This window comes from Pelophylax lessonae (assembly GCF_965119305.1).
Source record: "Pelophylax lessonae genome assembly, contig: HAP1_SCAFFOLD_356, whole genome shotgun sequence".
In the NCBI taxonomy this organism is placed as follows: domain Eukaryota; kingdom Metazoa; phylum Chordata; class Amphibia; order Anura; family Ranidae; genus Pelophylax; species Pelophylax lessonae.
Genome location: NW_028119988.1, coordinates 27,799 through 51,021, shown reverse-complemented (window position 1 = coordinate 51,021; position 23,223 = coordinate 27,799).

Sequence of the window (23,223 nt, the reverse complement as noted above, 5' to 3'; positions counted from 1 at the left end):
TTTTTTTTTTACCAAACATATGTAGCAGAAAACAAATTGGCCTAAAATGTTAAAAAAAAATTTGATTTTTATATTTTTTGGGGGGAATTTCATATAAAAAAATGTGAAAAATATTTTTATTTTTGCAAAATTGACGCTCTTTTGTTTATAGAGCATGATCAAAAAAATCGCACAGGTGATCAAATACCACCAAAAGAAAGCTCTGTTTGTGGGAAAAAAAAGGACGTCAAATTCTTTTAGGTACAGCGTCCCATGACCGCGCAATTGTCCGTTAAACTCATGCAGTGCCGAATCGCAAAATAGGGCCTGGTCAGGAAGGGGGTAAAATCTTCCAGGGCTTAAGTGGTTAAGGAGGCCATAGAGAGATTAAAATTTGGCTGGATCAGCAGGAACCAGCCAAATTTCCATCAGCGTCTTCCTGTCCGCACTAAACAGAAGTCGACTGTTTGACTGACTTCTGTCAAAAGGACATGCTGGAAAACTTGTCGATCAGCGGCTGCAGCCAATCCTGAGTCCTGCTGTCAGAACACAATGTCGCCTGTAAGGGGGATTCCTCCATCCACCTCGCTTGTGTGGATGAAGGAACCGGTCAGTTTTTTTTCATTCAGCCTGCTGGCTCAAGGAAAAAAAAAAAAAAAGAAAACACCTGACTATGGCCAGCTTTACCTTATTCTTTGCTCCAGCAGGATCCCACCACTCTGTTTGACTGATCCCTGAACCTCTTCTTTTTGCCTCTCCATGCGGCAGTCATACTCTGATGTCATCACATACAGCGCAGGGCCAATAGTCTTGCATTGTACATGATGATGGGGAGGGCTCCCCACAAGTTAAGAGATTCAGAGAGAAGAGGAGAGATCTGAAAGAGTGCTAGAGCAAGGAAAAAGGTAAGTATTATAGCTTATCCCTCTAACCCCCGACCTAAGGGGGAAGGGGGGACTGCATGGGTAGGTTTTACAAAATTCCCAGAGATGAGCTTTAAAAAGTAACTCCACTCACAATAGACAATGTTTTCCTCTGTTGGGTCTTCTATGCATGTCAGATCCATAGCAGGTGAAACACCTCTCACCAGTGCAACAGAACAGGCTAAGCAGAATATTTTAGTCTAAATTTTCCATATATTTTAATGCAAAATATGCAGGGAATTTGTGTGTCTTGTACAATCCACTGGATTCTGCATAAAGAGATCTCAGGTTGATCCCAGTAGCCTTATTTTGCTGTGTGGTTAATCATCATATGGGGGAGAAGATGGGCATATGCAGGGCTTTTTTCTCAGAGAATAGGTGCAGGAACTCCCCGTTCTAAGTCACTTCGCCCCCTACCTACCTCCGAGCACTGACCCTTGGTTTCACCCTCCCAACCCAGCTCCCAGTATAGACCCTTTTGGAGAATATAGGGCCAAGTATCATTTTGTAGTATGGAATTTGGTAATGATAGCAAGAAAAGCAATAAAATAGATCCCCCACAGCCAGCAGCAAATGACCCCCCCCCCTCTCCAGCAACAACAGACCCCCAGCAGCAACAACAGATCTCCCAGCAGCTAGCCACAATGGACTCTCCAGCAGCCAGCAACAGCAGACCCCTCCCTAAACAGTAGATCCCTGCCAGTCACAATTAACCCCCAGTTACAAAAGATCCTCCACCAGCAACAATAGATTGGTATGCAAAAATAGATCCCCTCCAGCAACAATAGATCCCCCAGCAGCAAGCATCAGTAGACCCTCCAGCACACCCAAGAACCCCTTGCCATGTCATACATTCAGTGCTGGAGGTGCCGGAACTGCGTTCCCCCGTGTTCCCGCTGAAAAAAAGCCCTGGGCATATGTAATATTTTTTCAGGGCACCAAGCCTTGCACTGCAAATCAGCTGCGAAAAAGATGACTGGTTATATAAAAGGTTATTTCAATAAAGCATTATTTTTCCATTAGACCCGAGTTGGTCTTTAACCACTTTACCACCGGAGGATTTTGCTGTCTTACGTCCAGGCCACTTTTTGCGATTCGGCACTGTGCGACTAACTGACAATTGCGCGGTCGTGCGACGCCGTACCCAAACAAAATTTACGTCCTTTTTTCCCCACAAACAGAGCTTTCTTTTGGTGGTATTTGATCACCTGTGCGATTTTTACTTTTTGCGCTATAAACAAAAAAAGAGCGTAAATTTTGAAAAAATAACAATATTTTTCACATTTTTTTATATGAAATTCCCCCCAAAAAAAATGTAAAAATCAAAATTTTTTAAAATTTTTGGCCAATTTGTTTTCTGCTACCTATGTTTGGTAAAAAAATCACAATAAGCGTATTTTGATTGGTTTGCGCAAAAGTTATTGCGTTTACTAACTAAGGGAAAGATTTCTGTCATTTTTGTTAATGAGTAATGGCGGCGATCTGCGATTTTTTTTGCGGGACTGCGACATTGCGACGGACAGATCGGACCCTTGACTGACATTTTTGACACTTTTGGGGGTACCAGTGACATTACTACAGTAACCAGTGCTATAAATATCCACTGTTACTGTAAAAATTACACTGGCAGGGAAGGGGTTAATTTTATTGGAGAGGAAGGGGTTAATGTATGCCTGGTGCTTACTGACGTGTGTGGGGGGAGGTGAATGAGTGACACAGGGACAGATCGCAGGTTCAGCTATGTTGAACCCTGCAATCTGTCACTGTTTGTCACTTGGGAGATCCGCCCGCTCTGTTTACACAAGCAGGAGGACCTGCAAACTCGATTTCCCGGCGATCGGGGAAAAGCAGCGGCGATCGCCGCTGCTCCTCCCCTGGCCCGACTCCCGCTGTAACTGAAAACAGCGGGAGCGAGCCCCCGGCAGTGCGCGAGCGCCGCCCACAAGGGGAGGAGTCCAGCGAAGGTCTACATCGCTGGACGGAATCGAGCCACTTTGCCGCAGTACAGTCGCAGTGACTGGTCGGCAAGTGGCTAAACGTTTGATTAATTATACACTTTTATTTTCTGCACACTGAAGTACAGAAGATTACATATGAAAACAAGAAAAACACTTTATAGCCAATAGTGTGTGGGCTCCTGACCATGACACCTATATGGGCTTGTTAGCATTTCATTACAAAACCATGGGCACTGATATGGGGAGATGGCCACCTTTGGGGGGTTATAACAGCCTCCACACTACTTGGAAGGCTTTCCATAAGATTTTGGCGTGGGGTATGGGGGGGGGGGGTTATACCCATTTAGCCAAAACCAAATTGGTGGGGAAAAAGCAATGATGTAGAGTGAGAAGCCCTGGATCATACAGTGGGAATCGAAAGTTTGGGCACCCCAGGTAAAAAGTTGTATTATAGTGCATAAAGAAGCCAAGGAAAGATGGAAAAATCTCCAAAAGGCATCAAATTACAGATTAGACATTCTTATAATATGTCAAGCCCAGGCGTTTTTTTTAATTCTTGTTTTAGGTATCTTTGCCCATTCTTCCTTACAAAAGTCTTCCAGTTCTTTGAGAATTCTGGGCTGTCTGTCACGCACTGTTTTTTTAAGGTCTATCCATAGATTTTCAATTATGTTGAGGTCAAGAGATTGTGAGGCCATGGCAAAACCTTCAGTTTACGCCTCTTGATGTAATCCCCCATGGATTTCGAGGTGTGTTTAGGATCATTATCCATTTGTAGAAGCCATCCTCTCTTTAACTTCAGCTTTTTCACAGATGGCATCAAGTTACCATCCAAAATTTGCTGAAATTTTATTGAATCCATTTTTCCTTCTACTCGTGAGATGTTCCCTGTGCCACTGGCTGCAATACAACCCCAAAGCATGATTGATCCACCCCCATGCTTAACAGTTGGACAGAGGTTCTTTTCATTCAATTCTGTGCCCCTTCTTCTCCAAACGTACCTTTGCTCATTCCGGCCAAAAAGTTCAATTTTAACCTCATCGGTCCACAGAACTTGTTTCCAGAATGCATCAGGCTTGTCTATATGTTCATTTGCAAAGTTCAAACGCTGATTTTTGTGGTGAGGACGTAGAAGAGGTTTTCTTCTGATGACTCTTCCATGAAGACCATATTTGTACAAGTATCTCTTTATAGTGGAATAGTGTACCACAACTCCAGTGTCTGCCAGATCTTTCTGGAGGGATCGTGCAGTCAAACGTGGGTTTTGAATTGTTTTTCCCACAATCCTGCGAGCTCTTTTGTCTGATATTTTTCTTGATCTTCCAGATCTTGCTTTACCTTCCACTGTTCCTGATGACTGCCATTTCTTAATTACATTCCAAACAGAGGATATTGACATCTGAAAACGCTCTGCTATCTTCTTATAGCCTTCTCCAGCTTTGTGAGCATCAACTATTTTCTGTTTCAGTTTTCTAGACAACTGCTTAGAAGATCCCATGGTGCTGATTGTTGGGGCAAGATCAGATGAGTCTGGGCATTTAAAACTGTTGAGATTGACATCACCTGGTCTTCCCAGACGACGATTGAGAACAATCCATGACACTGGCAGGTCTCAGCCTTGCAAAGGGGGCAGTGCATGCTATAAATTCTGCAGGGTGCCCAAACTTTTGCAGACGCCATTTTTTTGTTTTCTATAATTTTGAAAGTGTCAATGATGGAAATAAAATCTAACTTTTGTCGACATTATAAGAATGTCTAATCTGCAATTTGATGCCTTTTGGAGATTTTTCCATCTTTCCTTGGCTTCTTTATGCACATTAATACAAATTTTTACCTGGGGTGCCCAAACTTTCGATCTCCACTGTAACTGGTGTTCCAATATATCCCAGAGGTGTTCAGGAAGATTGGGGGTCAGGGCTTCATACAAGCCATTCAAATTCCTCTACACCAAACTCACCAAACCATGTCTTTATGGACCTGGCTCTGTATACAGGTATGCTGGATCAGAAGGACTTTCCACAATGGTTACCACAAGGTTTGAAGTGGACAGTTATACTTTAAGGGTACTGTTAATGATACATCATTCAAAGACATTTTAGATAACTAAAGGCAAAACTTTAATTTCATTTTGGATAGAGGGGAGAAGAATAAGAATATTTGTCAGTTTTTATTTCTGCCTGTATCCCCAATAGGAAGATTCACCGCCTCCATTTGTCCTATTTGCCATTATTGAAAATGAAAGTAAAGGAAAATCCCACATTTTGGGTTGTCCCCAGAAAAGTAAGAGGGGAATCTTCCAATGTGGACACTATTTCTGATAACCTGGGGCTTCCAAAGAGATTCCCTTTATTTGCAGAGATTTCCTCTTACTTCCTATTTGGCTGTGGGACAGAAGGTGAAGGGGAATCTCCCCAATGGGACAAAGATAGCAAAAACAAACCTTATAAGGGTTAGAATTCTCCTTTACTCTATCCAATATGGAAAAATGGATTTTTGTAAAATCTTACCGTAAAATCCTTTTCTCTTAGCTCATTGACAGACGTAGTCCTCGGTGATTCAGCACCTTCGGGTTATGCTGCCCTCCACAGGAGTAGGACTAGACAGGAAATAAAATGCTCTGGCCACACCCTAGGGGCAGTCCCCGAGGGTATATCCTCTCTCTCTCTGCCACAGCAAATCAGTTATGTCACAAAGCAGTGTTTAGAGAATTTAACCCAACCCAACTCCAAAAGAGAGGGGCGGGTACTACGTCTGTCAATAAACTAAGAGAAAAGGATTTTACGGTAAGATTTTACAAAAATCCATTTTTCTCTATCGCTCATTGACAGACGTAGTCCTCGGTGATTCAGCACCTTCGGGACGTCCCAAAGCAGTACCACAAATGAGGGGTGGGAAAAATGGAAATTAAATCCAATCTAGAAGGCCCAACCAGTGCCAACTAGAAGTTTTACAATGCTCATCCTCAATGATGAGACTCAACAAAAAAATTTTTCAACAGAAAAAATCCTCGAGGTAGACCTCCGGTCTCCTCAAATTGCGGCCTGCAAAACCTTGCGGCCAAATGAGGCATCCGCCGATGCCATCACATCAATTTTATAAAATTTTGTAAAGGTATGAACCGACGACCAGGTGGCCGCCTTACATACCTGGACTACTGACGCCTGATGGCGGAAGGCCCAGGAAGTACTGAGGGCTCGAGTGGAGTGCGCCCTAACAGGGAACGGAGGACTCCGACCCTTAATAGAATAAGCCTGTACCACCGTCTGTCTGATCCATTTGGAGATAGTCGCGGCAGATGCAGGCAACCCCTTTCTGGGGCCATCCGTGATCACAAAAAGTAAATCCGTCTTACGGAACGATTCCGTAGCTTTCAGGTATACCCTGATTGCCCGAACCACATCCAAGGAATGCAACGCATGTTCCCGATGATGATTGGGCTGAGGACACAAGGAAGGTAGTACAATATCTTCATTCAGATGAAAATCTGAAACCACCTTAGGAAGAAAGGATGGCTTAGGATGAAGCACTACCTTATCCCTATGAATCACTAAGTATGGGGACTGGCATGATAATGCAGCCAGTTCTGACACCCTGCGAGCAGAAGTGATAGCCACCAAGAAGGGCACCTTCTGGGATAAAGTAAGCAAGGGAATCTCCCTGATGTTTTCAAAGGGAGGTTTCTGTAGAACCGACAAAACCAAATTAAGATCCCAGGGCGGTAAGGGCGCGCGGACTGGTGGAGCCAGGTGCCGCACCCCCTGGATGAAATTCCGCACCAAGGACTTGGTAGCTAAAGGTTTCTGAAAGAAGATTGCTAATGCTGAAACTTGACCCTTGATGGTGCTCAAGGCTAGTTTCTGCTCAACCCCTTTTTGCAAAAAGGCCAATATTCGAGTCACCGAATAAGTACGTGGAGGAAATCCTAAAGATTCGCACCACGCAATATAAGTCTTCCATGTGTGATAATAGACCTTGCTGGAAGTCGCTTTCCTTGCTTTAATAAGGGTAGGAATGACTGAAGCTGACAACCCTCTGTCCTTCAGTACTTGGGTCTCAATGGCCAGGCCATTAAAACCAGCGATTGTAAAGCACGATGGTAGATTGGTCCTTGAGACCGCAGACACTCCCTGAGACGAAGTTCCCACGGAACGTCTGCGACTAGCATGTCCAAGTCGGCCAGGCCGGCTTGACGAGGCCAGCCTAGAATTTCTAGGACCACTGGCGCTAACTGGATCTGAACCAGGCGTCCCTAGAGATATCTGGCCCCGACCATCCGAGAAAGTCTGGTCGTTTTCTGTTCCCACACATTTATCAGACACCTGATTCCTATCAGGAACGGTGATCTTTCCTAGTTGAACCTCAGGGACCGAAGTCACCTGGCTAGAGGCTTCTTGGTCTGTCTGGTCAACCGGATCAGATTCCTGTGGGGAATGGAGACTAATCTTTGGAAAAGGTAAAGGAAAAGATCTGTTCAGGGAACGGTGACTACCGCTCCCTGTAGTACTTAAAAGTTGGAAGGGAAGAATCGCACCGGTAGCAGTAGTCGATGCTCGATCTAATGTCCTGGATACCGGTGAAAACGTCCCCCCACCCTCAAACCGGGTGGGGGCACACCTTCAGGCTGTGTAATCCTTTGCTTCAGGTTTGGCTGAGTCGGTCCTCTGTTTGTCCGACCAGCCCTTCTTGAACCCCCCTGGAGGAGCCTTGCCTTTCCCGCTAGTTCCAGCCGGGCGTACGAACCCTTTATGGGCAGTAAAGAAAGGTCCTCGCTTGTTACGAGGTCCCTTAGTTTTAGCCGCCTGTGGCAAGAAAGTGCTCTTGCCTCCAGTGGCATCCTTAATGATCTCATCTAGGGTGACCCCAAATAAGCGATTCCCCTGAAAGGGGAGATTCGTTAAGGTCTTTTTGGAACCTAGGTCCGCTGACCAGCACTTCAACCACAGCACACGTCTGAGGATTACCGCTGACATAGATGCATGCCCCAATAGAGGGGTAGCATCCAAGGCTGCATCACAGATAAACTGTAGTCCTTGTATGATCTGTTCCATTAAATCAGATGTTCCCTGGGGGATATCTTTCCCCTTCAGGTCATGGCGCACCAATCTCGCCCATTCCGTAAGTGTCTGGGAAACTAGACCAATGACAATTACTGGTCTAAATGCTGACCCTATCAGGGAAAAAATAGTGCGGGACTCCGCTTCCACCTTCCGATCCACCGGATCCTTAAAGGACGAAGTGTCCTCTACTGGAATAACCGTGGCTTTATTCAGCCTGGAAATAGGTGGGTCCACCACTGGTGGTACCGTCCATTTCTTAATGAGGGATTCCTCAAACGGATAGCGTCTAGCAATGCGTTTGGAAATAGTAAAGGTACGCTTAGAATGCTCCCACTCTTCTTTAATTTTATTACCAAAACACTTGGGTACAGGAAAAACCTTCACCGTCTTGGTGGGTTTGTTAGTACCAAAGGGAATCTTTGTTTCAGTTGCCTCTGCCGGTGAAACCTCAAGTCTTAATGTTTCCTGAACCGCCACAACTAGCGCGTCCACCAAAGCTTCTTCCCGAATTATGGCGGAAGTATTAACGTCCTCCTCACTGTCTGAGGGAACTTTACCTGAGACAACAGCCCTTGCAGAGGGACCTGCAGCTGCAATGACCATCTCAGACTCTGAGTCTGAAGTGTCCGATAATATAGGGGTAGGCGGGGGTCGCTTTCTTGACCCCCGTCCCTGACAGGCCGTCTCCACCCGAGCCACCAAAGACTCCAAAACTGCTGTAAATGCATCCATACTCTGTGCACCGGCGGGTCCCGTGGCCCCCTCGAGGAAAGCAGGTGGGGGTACTTGTGTGGCAGGGTCCATGATGATTCCAGTAACTACCCGGAAAATTCAATCCAAAATAAAAATAATTTTTTTTTTTTTTTCAGACCCCCAGTGCCACAAAAGCCCCTCAGTGTTACCTGCTAGGGATCCCTATCGAGCGAGAGAGAGAGAGAGATAGACCCCCAGGCTCACCACTTGATGCTCAGAGTTCACTGCAACAGGTTACAGCGCTGTCTCCACAAACAGGAAGTCTTTTGGCTGGCTGCCCGGGAAGAAAGGAGGCGGCTCCGCCCCTCTGCACGCTTTCCGGCGCCTCCCCTAGCTCCACAAGGTGTTTGAGTCACCTCAAACATGGCTGCCCCCATGCTGCAGACACGAGGCTACGCCAAAATGGCGGCCTCGCGCGATCTACGGCGGTCTATTGCAGCATAGCGGCGTCCTGCAGAGTAACTAGGCATCGCAATCTCTTTCTCTCATGGAGCTCAGCTTGACCGGCGGTACCGAACCCTGGCGGAACCGCGTGGCCGTCGGGAGACATGCTTCAGCTGGAGGAATGACCTGGCAAGCCGCATACATGTCCTGTGGCTTCTGACAGGTAAGATAATTCTATTCTCACCGTAAGATTTCATTGCTGCCACATATTACAATCATTTAAACATACTTTGTAATTAGATTGTCAGCTCCCAAACCAAGCCTACTGGCTTTTTGTCCACACAAATCACATTCAATATAGGGGGATCTGTGCTATGTTATAGGATGGAGGGGAACCCATCCTTACCATTACAGAGAGGGGCCCGCGTTCACCACAAGACCCGTCAGGGGGAAAGGGGGAACATACTACTCACCATACCGGAACCAGGCGGGCGCCAACTCCTGACAGTACCCCTCTCCACCGAGGTAGGAGGGCTGTCGACCAATACGGACGCCGTGACTCATGGTCTTTGGCGTTTCAGCGAGACGTTTAACTCGCAGGGTCAGTCCCTTCAGTGGGACTATGTCGCGGCCGACCCAGCGCGGAGCTATGGCCTGCACGCGCTTGTAGGCTGAACTGGGGTGACCACCGGATCTCAACATCCAGCCCGTCGCCCAGTTCAGCTTTTTTGCTTGAAGATCTCACAGGAACACTGGAGAAAAAAAAGTTGTCTAAAAAAAATTTTTTAAGAAAAAAATCCTGCCAGGACCGAAGATCCCAGCAAGGTATCTAGGTCCTTACTCCTGACTAGACAGAAAAAAACTGATTTGCTGTGGCAGAGAGAGAGAGGATATACCCTCGGGGACTGCCCCTAGGGTGTGGCCAGAGCATTTTATTTCCTGTCTAGTCCTACTCCTGTGGAGGGCAGCATAACCCGAAGGTGCTGAATCACAGAGGACTACGTCTGTCAATGAGCGATAGAGAAAAAAAGTTTTGCATATAGTTCTACTTTAAGCAGTTTAAGCTTCTGAACTCGGTTATTTCTTCACATACTTTTGGCTATATAGTGTACGTGGCATTTGGTAAGGTAGCCATTGCTGGTCTTTTGGGGTCAGATAACATCCGTAATAATAAACACTGCAAAATCGATGTCTGCCTGTCTTCAAGGACTTTTATACAATAAGAATCTTTCCCTCAAATGAGAATGCTGGGGGTTTCCGCTTGACCTCATTTGCAGTTTTTAGCAAATGTTTTCCAGATAGGTTGCGCAGACAAGGACTTACCTGCAGACGCTGGACTTGCGAGACATGGTGGTACTGGGAGAGGATGGAGGGGTCTGATAAGACCAGTTATAGTCTGAGCCCTTCAAATCATGGATCACCTGTTTAAAGAACAGAGATCAAAGAGAATGTCAGGCCTAAGGAGAAACAATATCTGTAGGCAGCAGGTGGGTTAATGCAAGATTCTGAATAATCAAAACCAGAACCTAGAACTCATGTCTGATGACACTTCTGTGGAACGTTTTCACCTCTCATAACTCTCACAGGATTTGTAGTTCTTTCAGCCAGTCTTCAGATTACTTCTCAGCCTTACAACCATGACTTCACTTTTTACTCTTCTCCTATATTTGGATAGTGAAAGAACAATAGCACATTGGTGGGATCAACCCTGTTGAGGTTTCTCCTATCAGTAAGTTCTCCTTGTTAGACTGACAGCACTGCACAATGCAGTGGAATCTAACTGGCTCATGCTTACCCTGCCTCTTCTGCAGTTGGGGGGGGGGGGGGTTACAGGAGGCTGATATAAATAAAGATCAATGACTATTTCAAATACTTTTAAGGATTACATAATCTAAACCAGCCATTTTCAACCAGGGTGGTTTGTATGATTGAGTCACATTGTCATGTGACGCACCGCTCGGGATCTCTGCATATAAATAGGGCCGGGTTCAAGCCCTTGTATGGTGGCGGTTCCCCATCCGGGGAAGGTGGAGACACACAGACCAAACGTCCTGCTGGTAAGATTCGCCTTTACAATTCCCTTCCTTTATGACAAGTCCCATGAGCATCTTGGTGAGCGGGATACCTGGAGTCGAAACTAACTTATTATCTCTATATTATGCCCCTTTATCTATCTTCATAGGCAGCAATTTAGGCTACATACACTTGCCGATCCCCTCTGCTGGGCTGATTTACCTTATATGTTCTTGTATTGAACAAATATATTGTTTGGTGAGCAATGTTACCACTCATTTTTTGTACTTGACTATCAGACTTCTATTATGAATTTATTTCTGCTCTTTCTTGGTTTTCCTGAGCATATTTTGCTATTTTAATGCAGCCTCTTGTCTAACCCATCAGGTGTTTTGGACTTTATCTATTGATTACTGCATATTGGTGTTCACTTTGTGGTCTCCTATGGTGGCTAGATTCTCTAGCTGGCCCAACTCAATGCATGATTTTTCTTTCTACACTCCCATGGATTGGTAATGGCTTTTGTTACTTCTTACCAATTTTTGGCTACTGAATATAAACCTATTGTCCCTTAATAAATACTATAGGCGGACAATGTGTATGAACACACGAATTGTGCCCTCTAATAACTACTACCTCTATGGCGTTCTTGGCTACAGACTCCACCTTCCCCATTATCATATTATTATATTACCATGCTGATACAACTCCGATATATTCAGATATGTGGGGAGGGGGATCATCTTCTCCCTCTCACATCTTTCAAGTAATTTTTCTTTCTATATTGTTATATGTAGACCACCAGCATTTCCATTTTACTATAATTGGTACTATGCATTGATCCCCATATGTGGTTCTTGACTTGTTCCTCTCCCAGTGCCTCCCAGTACTCTGAGCCCTACCACTTGGCTTTGGCAACTATAGGCGACAAATATTAATTTAATGTATCCCATGTTTATCTGTATGTCATTTTTGTGTTCTCTTTATTGGCCCTTTTAGCACCACCATGCATTGGCAAATTGAACTGTATATGGTAATATATATGTATACTCCAGCTAATGTTAATGTTTTAACTATGCAGAGCAATTGAACCAGTAGCTCCAGAAGAAGCTGTTTCAAGCGAAACATGTTGAGCATTCTGGCTCTATGAAATATCTGCACATCTGATAACACATCAACTGATCTAGATGGACGACAATACACATTTCTACTATCGTCTGTGAGATCCCTTTGATGCGACGTATGCAAATTCTATCGCAGTGATTACTGTTTGTTTGTATTCATATACCAATACCTATTGATGGTGGTTATATGGATCAACGCCTCTGTCAAGCCGAAGAATTTATGTTGTTAATGTCTTTTTAACTGTAAACCAATAAAATCGTTATATTTTACTTACCTAGTGCCGTTAAAGTCCATGTCTTTTCCAACAACACAATTTCTAGTTATTTAGGATGTGGCACTTTTACACGTACTGCGCTCAGTAAACTGCTATCTGTTAGCGCATATCAATGTAAGAACAGAGGAGAATCTCCCATCTGGGGTTCCTATTCTGGTGGCATCTATCCAAGAGAGGCATTCCCCTCCCTTTGATGAGATCCTCTCACTTCCTTTTGTTATCTACAAGGCAGAAAGTTAAAGAGGAAGTAAACCCTCCTCTACAACTTGTACCTATAGGCAAGCCTATGATAAGGCTTACCTATAGGTACTGTAAATATCTCCTAAACATGTACCGTTTAGGAGATATTTACCTTACATGTCGCCAGCGACGTCACTGGCGCATGCGCTCTGAAGGAACGGCCGATCGTGCCGTTCCTTCAGAGCCCCGTGCCGTGACTGTCGGCTCCCGCGCGCGTGCGCGGGAGTGACGTCACCGCGGCTCCGGCCAATCAGATGGCCGGATGCCGCGATCCCGGAAGACGGGCGACTAGACATGTCGCCCGTCATAGAGGTGAGTGAGCGGCACGGCGGGGGCTCGTTCTGAGGTAAGTATTGCATAATGAGCTAATATGCGATGCATACTAGCTCATTATGTCTTTCTTTTGCAGGGTGTAAAAAAAAAAAAAAACTCAAACAGTTTACAACCTCTTTAAGGGAAATGCCTCTGGTGGGACAAAAAAAAAACCTCACATCTGTTGACCCTTCTCTACACTAATCTAATATTTTGGCTTTGCATACACTTTAGAGAAATCCTGGATCTACCTTTGTTGACTTATCAAATTGATCCTGGCATCAAGGAAATTTGTCATGGACTGCTAATGGTGACCTTCTGAAGAGTGTTTCTTTTGGCTTCAGTACTTCCGAGTTGCATATTTCCAGGTAGGATGAGAAACACCCCATTCTGTGGATTACCCCACCATGTGTTTATCAGCTACAAGCATCAAAAGTTACTGCATAAGGTTAAGCCCAGCTATGCATCTGAGCTTGCCAAGGACTAAAGGATCCGACGCTTCCTGGGCTTGACAACTGGCCATCATAATTTCTGTGAAAGTCATCTTGCAACCTGCTATAATAATGGTTCATTGACTGTCCTCTCCTCCTCTTTCCATACTGGTTCCCCAAGGCTCTGTCCTTGGACCTCTTCTGTTCTCTAGCTACACCTCTCTCCCGTGGTCAATTGATAGCCTCTATGGCTTCCAATAATATCTCTACGCTGATGACATGCCTGCCCATCACTAATTTTCTGACATATCAGTATGGGTGTCAAATCATTTCCTGAAAGGAAATCTTTCCAAAACAGAGCTCATAATATTTCCTCCTCTCTCTACTCCCTTCCCCAACATTTCCATCAAAATCCTTAGCACAACTGTCAGTCTATACCCCTCAATCCTTTTCAGCCTCTTATTTTAGGTTTGAGAGCCTGGACTCTAGGCAAGAGATCAGATGGTCACCAATCCATAATGGATACAATACACCGGTCTCTGGCAGGAGCAGAGGTGATTCACTCCCCCCACCCTGGGAAGACATCCCATAGGAGTGTGTCCTCAGTTTCTGAACTTCTGTCTGGTTCCCCAGAACACTCAGTTACCAATTTATCACGGCTCCTTTTGTGGGCTGCCATTCTAACCTCTGTTGACTGGACATCACCTGAGTGCTGAAGGACCTTCCCCTTCGGGTAGGTGTGGGAACTCTTCTTGCAACAGGTTGAGTGACCCGTTCCCTGTGCAGGACAATGTTGAGCATGTTATTTCTGACCGCATGGTCTTCTAGAGATAAGGCACTGCCTTCTGGCCCCCACTAAACATATGGTTTTCACATGAAAAGGCTCAGCACTTGAGTGGCTCCTCTTTCCAGCTTGGAAAGATTTGTCCATTGCTGGATGGCCCTGTACTGTCTGGAAAGTCAGCAGGCAGAACATGCTGGGAACCTGCTGCAGATCTCCCTTATGAGTGGGATGTGGGTCCAGAGGTCAATGTGTGGGACCTGATAACCAGGAAATAGGTCCCTCTTCTGGAGCTGAACTATTAGTAAGCTGAACTATGCCCTATGAATAAACCCTCTTAGACCTCTCTCTCTTTGCTGTCCTCAATCAGGTGATTGGTGACAATAGTGTGAATAAAATTCCTTCCCCCTCAGTGGAGGATGCTGCACTGATCCTGGGGTAGGTTGGACAATTCTTAGAATCATGACATTGGGAAGTGATTAGGTAAGCTTTCAGATTTCCACCCCTGGGTGTTTGGTTGTAAGGTGATCTGCTCATCCTGATTCTGCTGTTCTTGTGCACCAGTCTAGGGTTTGGTAAATGTAATCCTTGCTTACCCTTTGTGCGGGTGCTGCTAGCTCACCCAACCCTCCTTCAGGTGAACTTCAAGGTTTGGACCCTTGGTTTTTCAAACAGTCTCGGGAGTAATTTCTTTCTCATCCTTGGGGTATTATACTGTCAGGATTCTCACTGCCATTGTTATGTTTTGCGAGAGAGTCTCATTAAACAACCTCTTTCCTCATCATATATCCTCCTTTCCCTGAATTACAATGGTTAGGAATTCTAGGTTTGAGCCGTCTGTTGACTAGCTGGTTATGGACTTGTTTTGTTTTGTTCCAAACTTCCCTCTCGGTCTAGGGATCCTTTTTTCCTGGGGTTTGGCACAGTGAATTTTCCCATTGCCTCATGTTTTGGTCTCATTTCCTTGTGTTCGTGGTGTGTCTACCCCCACCCCCCCATCCCTTTTTTGGTGGGTTGTTGGTGGATCCCCCAGCCTCTCAAGCCTGGATTTGGACATGAAGCTTTGGAAAATTTCAGTTGGGATGTATGGAACACCCTTGCAGTTCATTGACTGGATACTAACATTTATAGGTAAAGTTGATCCAGGGAATATCTGATTGCCTCTTGGGGGGTCAGGAAGGATTTTTTCCCCTGCTGGAGCAATTTGGATCATGCTTCGTTGGGGTTGTTTGCCTTCCTCTGGATCAACAATGTAAGATTTTTCCCCCCTTTTTTTGGTTGAACTGGATGGACTTTTTCAACCAGACTTAGGGCCCTTTCACACGGGCGCTCCGTATGTCCGCAAATCATCCTATTTGTAAGTCAATGGCATTGCGGATGTCAGCGGAATACCATCCGCTGACATCCGATTTTCTTCCTTTCAGTTCTGTTCCGTTTTTTGGAACGGAACAGAACCCTATTTTTCCTCCGTTCAAAAAACGGAAAGGAAGCAAAATCAGATGTCAGCTGTGTCATCCGCTGACATCCGCAATGCCCATAGACTTACATTATGTCTGTATATCATCCGCAAACGGATGGGATGATATGCGGACATACGGAGCGGATGACACAAGTGTCATCCGCTCCGTGAAAAAAAAAAAAAAAGGACCGGAGCGGAGAATAAAAACTGATCGCCCATTTGAAAGAGCCCTAACTATGTAACTACAAGCCGTGAGCCGCAATAGATGACAGTACGTGTGGTTCTTTCATTCACAGATCACTGGTAATGAATGACACGACTGTGGGGACAGAGCCCCACACAGCCTTGCTATTTTCAGAATGTGACAGCTGGTGCAAGGAAAAGATCCCCCGTCCATTGTCATGGGGGATGGGGGGCAGGTCTGGAGCATGTTTCATGTTACACCCAAATTATGGGTGTAACTTATAACATGCTCTGAAAGGTGAACTTATCCTTGAAAACCAGCACACCTTTCCCCATATCTCTTGTTCTGGTGACAATAGTAACATTTCATTTTCCCGTCACCTTCTGTCCCAGTGGGAGAGGTCACCAGAACAAATAGAGGGGTGACTCTTCCCAAAAGACATACAGAGAGCAAATAAAACTTGAACGGGTTTCTAACCTCTCTATCATTACTGTATTTAAAGCTTTAGAAGTTACACAAAGTACTGAAGCCTTTCGTTCGACATAATGGCCAAGCAACCAGCCTTGTTAAAAGGATGCAATAAAAAGCAACAAACTCAGGTAAACACTTCTCCATACAACCCAACTGAAAGTTTCCAAAGCTGCATGCCAGTCTCTCCAATAATGCTTCACCGGTCAGCAGCAAATCCCGAACCCCAGTGTACATAAAGCTGTAACATATACCTAACTGAACATTCCATGAGACACAAGTGAATGTCTTTATCCAGTTTTTCTTTATTCTTTTTTTTATGTAGGCTGAAGCAATCATTACAATGTAGAGGGAGGCACAATTACAGCAAAAAATGTATTGAAACAATTTGAAAACAACCCGCACAGGGAGAGAGAGTGAGAGATCAACTCTCAATACAAACTATCAACTAAGCACACCAACATAGCAGAAGACCTCTTTATTGTCATGTACACAGCTCTTCTGCTAGGACAGTGCTATACAGGATGCAATAGAACACAAAGGAACAGTCCTATGGGAAAAGAGGGCAGAATCTTACAGTGAACGTTGACTCTATTGTGATATATGTATTGCATAAAGTGTACCGATTGCCATAGCACCGTGCAGGCAGCCATTTTGTGAGGGTGAGCAAAATAACCATTCAACCAGTCTGCCAGGAACTAGCAATATCACGTAGCACCAGAGACCATCATTGTCTGCACTTCCCAAAGTGGCTTATGTTTATCCTGAATAGCACGGTTTACTCGGCTTCGTAATAAATTGATAGTGTCATTGAATACTTCTACAAAATGGCTTCTGTGCTGTTAATAGTCTCTGCTCAAATGGTGAGCAAATTTGTCTTATCATAAAAATTACGTTGTATGTTCATTATGAAATGTATCAACTATTTTCAGTTCAATGCAAAATAATGACCTTGGTTTTTCTCTTTTTTCCAGTGAACGGATAGGCTAATTGTAAGAGAACCAGTGGCCAAACACTAAAGGGCATATTTCTAAAGCTGTGGGGGTGACATTCATTGGTGTAGATCACATGTGTCAAACAAGGCCCGCGGGCCGAATCTGGCCCTCCAGGCCAATTCATGTGGCCCTCACACCTCTCCTGCAGCTTCAGGTGAGTATCAGCCCTCCTCTGGCCCCTGTACTTTCTGCTTTCCAGCGATGCCTCCAGCTTCTTCCCAGCAACAGCACAACCTAAGGGGGGTGCACTGTGATGTAAGGGAGGGTGGGGGACTTAACTTCTGAAGGTGGGTAGGCTCTTGAAATCTTATGTAAGGGTAGGGGATGCTCTGAACAGTCTTACAGATACAACTGGCCCTTTTGAGGGCAAACAGAATGCTGATGTGGCCCGGGATTAGATTGAGTTTGACACCCCTGGTGTAGATGAACATGAAGTCCACAGGCAAAAGACGTCACTTAGATATTAGCACAATGGATATCCTTTATTGAAAGATGGTGGGTACAGCAGGTAAAAACGCCAATGTGTTTGGCCATAATTAAGGCCTGGCGGCCAAAACAGGTTGGTGTTTATATCTGCTATACTCCCCCCCTCTCTCAGTAAGGGATATCCCTTTGTACTGATCTATTTGAGTGCCAGCTTTTCCCTGTGGACATCACAGTATTGGAGGCTATCAGAAGCTCTTTTGCCTGAGCCCCTGGTGCTTGGAGCTGTGGATATTGGGGATGTTGTAGCACTGTTTCACATGCTTGTGTAGATGAGCATGAGACCTTAGCTTATGACTAGTAGTATCGATATGGCTATTGCACACTTTTTGGGATAAGGCTTTAGGAGTAGCGGGTGCTGTAGCAAGAACCAGCTGGAACTGGAAACATCACAGATCAAATGTACATATTTAAAAGCTCACCACAGATGGTCAATTACATCCAATTCTTTATTGAATAATGATCACAACACAGAAGACACAGTGCAACGTTTTGGAGCCACGCAGGACCCCTTCGTTAGGCATGCGGTCCCTACGCGGCTCCGAAACCTATGTCTTCTGTGATGTGATCATTCTTCAAAAAAGATTTTAACTTAATTGAGGATCCGTGGTGTGCTGGCAAATATGTACATTTCCTAGCTCCTAGCTCATGACTATTGATAAAATAGTCTAAATTTGCATATCAGTAAAAAGAGTGAGTTTGAAACATCCAATAGAACAGATTATGCTTACTGTACATTATGTTTACGTGCTTGGAAAACAAATTGCTTCACTTTAAAGATAGGTAAAAGTTTAGTGTAGTTATATACTCCTGGTTAGCAGATGGGTTCAAACCCTATTCACACAACAAAATACTCCTGGTGATAAGAGATAGGGAAATGAAGACTTCATTGCTATTCACTCATTAGGTTTTGCTTATGTTCAGCAAAACAAGATGGCTCTGGTGTTGCTACAAGTTTCTGGTTCACTTTAAAACATGGCTGCCCCCACTGTGTACAGGTAAGGGGTACATTTCAAAGAAAAATCTTCCAAAGGCCTAGCTTGCGGACAGTGCCAACGCAATTCTTTGTATTTAAAAAAGTTGGCTTTCCAATACCTTTTTTTCTCCCCTTGTGTGGTCACTGCCCCAACTAACCGTAGCCGAACTTACCATATTGACACGGAAAGGAGGCAAAAATAATGACATACTTTTGAACCATGCCCTTTAATATTAATGTCATACTGTAACATAACATCTTGAAAGGAGTCACAGCGGTGTACATCTTCATATATTAACACGACAACTTCACATACTACTTTACGCCATTAACAACAGCCAACAAGAAATTTGCAGACATCGTTTCTCTGAGACTAGCACCTTTACAGTATGGATATTTTGGCATCAAACAAATTCGGTGGCTGGACAACTCACTTTGCATTTCAGCTAAGCCACAAAAATCATTGTTGTCCAATGAGCGTAGATGGTGACATTAAATATATTTATATACTTTAATAGGTTAAACAAATGATATTGCTCTAGAAAAAATATGTATTTGTATGAACATGCCTTCTCTATAAAAGAGCATTCTGTGTGTGGGAGATTTGTTTCTTTTTACAAAATGATTGTGGAGTGGTTACTGTGCACTATGGATGGAATATAATGCATTGTCAATGCTTCCTTTATGTGACTAATAAAATGACGATTGACACGGTGAACAAAGGGCAATTTAGTTATATTACAAAGCAGGAACTGGCAAAAAATGTTTTTTCCAATCAGTGTTAAACAAAAAGCAGGAAGCCATTTTGAATCAGCTAGAATAAACAGTATATCATATTACAGTTATCCAGAGCCATTTTTTATGGTGCAATATAATTGGCTATATCAGTAGCTTATTATATTGCACAAAATATAACTGGCTATATTTGTAGAACTAACACTGTAGATTGTTGATCCAGACCAGGGAGTATCTGATTGCCTTTTAGAGGATCAAGATTTGCATTAGAGTAAACTGGATCATGCTATATAAGCATTTTTGCTATTCTGCGGGTTTAGGGTTCTATTGATGGAAGTATAATTTTTTAGGTTGTAATTTAATTGAACTCAAAGAACAGATTATTTGTATCATGCTAACTAGGTAACTCCTTGTCAGCCCACTGACTAGTTTCAAGAAACGCTCTATTCATCTCCGACACCCAAAGGTTCCAAAATGGCAGCTTCCATTGGCATGGCCAATGAATGGCTGCCCATTATGTCTTTCAGAAAAATATTGGTGGCTTTTGCCACTGGTTTACAAACTCTAATTATAGTATTTAAAGGCTTTGTGCATTATTTTACAAGCCAATTATCTTAACTGGTAAACTGTGGAAATGAGGTTTAATAATGTACATATTTGTGTGTTCACAAGCTCTTCGGTTATTCTAAATGTTGGTATAAAGAGCTAATGACTGTATTCATTGGTAAAGCCTAGAAAATGGCTGTAGCCATTTGGTGCATCTTTGGTGGACAATGATACATACCTATCGTCTTTCCCTAACATTTGCACTTTTGTTTTTGTTTTTTTAGAGAAATTGATTATTTTCGGAGACAAAAAATTGTGTTTGTAATGTTACCCTCAAATTATTCTTATGGCACAGCTGCCTTGAGGTTAAAGTAATGTAATTTCCTTAATTTATAACATAACCCAGCATTGTTCTAGCTTTTTCCACAAAGGAACCCTTAAAATATTTTTTATGTTTTAAGGATCCCCTTCTAAGCCCCATTTTTTTTGAGTCAGTGGGAAAAATTCCCTTTACAGTGGTGGTCGGTAAGAACAAGGTCTCTTACAGTGATAGTCAGAATGCCACTTATATAGACAGTTAAAAAAGGCCATTGGTGTCATGCTGATGGCTCTGCCAAGTGGCACTGCCCTGGAGCTAGGCAGGTACAATCTGATAAAAGTATAAACATAAACAGGACCCAAGCTCTACTGCTTTGTTAACTTTGTGATGCTGAAAACCAGTGCACTGGGCTGGGATATTCACTCCCAAAACACAAGTCCATGATGAGTACAAGCCAGCTACTTGGTACGTTCTGAATTACAAATCTTTATTTGCTACATGATAAATTTACAGTGGATATATCTATAAATTATAGGATTAAGGCCATCATGGCCAAAACATGTTGGCTGTATCCACTGTAATTGTATCAAATAAAGATTTGGGTTTTCGTAACGTACCGAGTAGCCGACTTGTACTCATCACCTACTGATATGTTAATCCAAAATCAGCCACAGCTCAAGGAATACCTAGTAACCTCTGGAGGAACCCTAAGGTTCCATTGAAATCTCGGTTGAGAATGTCTGGCCCTATTCCTCAGGCCCGTGTAGGCCTAATATTCCATTTCTGCCCTTGGTCCCACGAACCAGCCCTGCTTACTGTACATGCCAAGTGCACAATAGACAAAAAATTCCTTTACTATATAAAAAAAAAATGATTGAAATATTTTCTTCTGCTTATTTTTTTAATAAAATCAGAAATATTCTTGTAAAAATATACCATTTATGCTTGGCACTTCTTCCGCAAATATTCAAGTACAAGAATGCCATCTTGAGTCACCTCACACCTTTGATGCTGGATACTACCTCTGTAGATAGCTTTAAGTACACCAGGATTTATAATACTTATTTTCCCTTACAGTATTAATTTTATTTTATATTTTTCTATACAGTTTTTTTTAATTGTTATGCCTAACCGAATTACGAATACAAAAGCACTCAGTTTAACCACATAAATGTAGGCCTCAGTGTGTGAATGAGATTCTCCCTTTCAGTCTCCACAGAGAAATTAAGATGTTGCTTCCTTCAGACACTTGAGCATGCAATTTCTATAATACCAATACTTATGTGATAATAAATCTGACCTGGGAAATAAGAGTTTGAATTTCCAAATAGCCATTTCTGCAGATTTCCTATGACCTCTAAAAGTGGGTATCACAGCAAAAGACAGTGTTAATTATTCACGTCTATTTTAAAAGAAAGAAAAAACAAAATCTATACAGTTTTCTTTTCCATCTATGAACAATCCTAAAATACATAGAATACAAAAAAAAGGTAATTTGTAAAAACAGACTTCATAAAATGTGATTTTGTCCCTTAAAAACTAGACTGGGATGAAGTTGTGCAGTCCTACCACCCAATCGGGTTTCATCTTGGCCTGCTTGATCCGTTTTCTTCACTCTAGTTTTTAAAAGCCAGCACGGACGTTCCTTCTATCAGCATATGCAAAAAATTCTGTACTACATGTTTCTAACTTGCCAAAAAATAAACAAAGGGTGGTTTTAAAATGACTTACCTCTATGTTAATTTTAACAGTGCAGCGAACGTCTACATTAACGTGTTTAGGGGGGTTCAAATGAGACCCAGCCAGCTAGGTCCTGTGGTGCATATGTAAATTTTTTTTAATATACTCCCTGCTACCATAAATATAATTATATAATTGCCTTAGCCTTTTAATGAATTATAATTACCTTTGTTATAACTATCCCTTTATTTAATTAGTGAAATAATGTGAGCACACAGAAGAGAGAGAAGCACAAACACAAGAGTGGTTTGAGGATTTACCATTGAAATAAAAATCAATCCCTTTTAATAGGGGCAGAGACCTAAAGTGCGCTATCGATGTGAGCAGTGGTGTAGCTATTTTGTTGGGTCAAAAATATTGAGAATATGGAATTTCAGCCTATTAAATTGGAGCTGAACTGAAAAAGCTAAGATCCGAGTTGTTATAGAGGACATCTAGAAACGTTTAGAGCCGGTCCACACTAGCGCGACTTGTCAGGCGACTTGTCAGCCTGACAAGTCGCGCTCCCTCGCGGTCCATTGACCGCTACAGGACCCGTTCTAATAGGAGCGACACAAGTCGCTCCGACTTAGAAAAAGGGTCCTGTACTACTTCGGGGGGGGGGGGGGGGACCTCGGAGCGACTTGCATAGACTTCCATTATGTGAAGTCCCTGCAAGTCGCTCCGAAGTCGTGGTGCATGGTAATTCCACAAGTCGCCCCCGAAGTAGTAAGGAGTCGTGTTGCCTTAGTGTGAACTGACTCTTATTGTACCTAAGCAGTAGCCTGATAAATGTCTCTCTGGTCTTGCAGTGTGCCTAGGCACTCCTGTAGCTGCATATCTGCAGTGTGAGATCTAAGGCGCTGCTGCCTCTAACTGCTAGTCTCAGGAGATCTGGGGTGAGGTTTGGTCATCTCAATGAGGAAGAAAAGCCCTGTCTTTGCCAAGGTAGCCACGTCCACACAAAACACAGTGCAGAACAGGGCATACTAAGTCAATAACAGGGAAACATTCCGATGCAGGGAGACCAAAGGAAATACTGGTCATTTGTCCTCTGCTTGCCTTTTTTTTTTGGGCACAGCTTCCAAAGTTCAGTTCCTCTTCCTCTT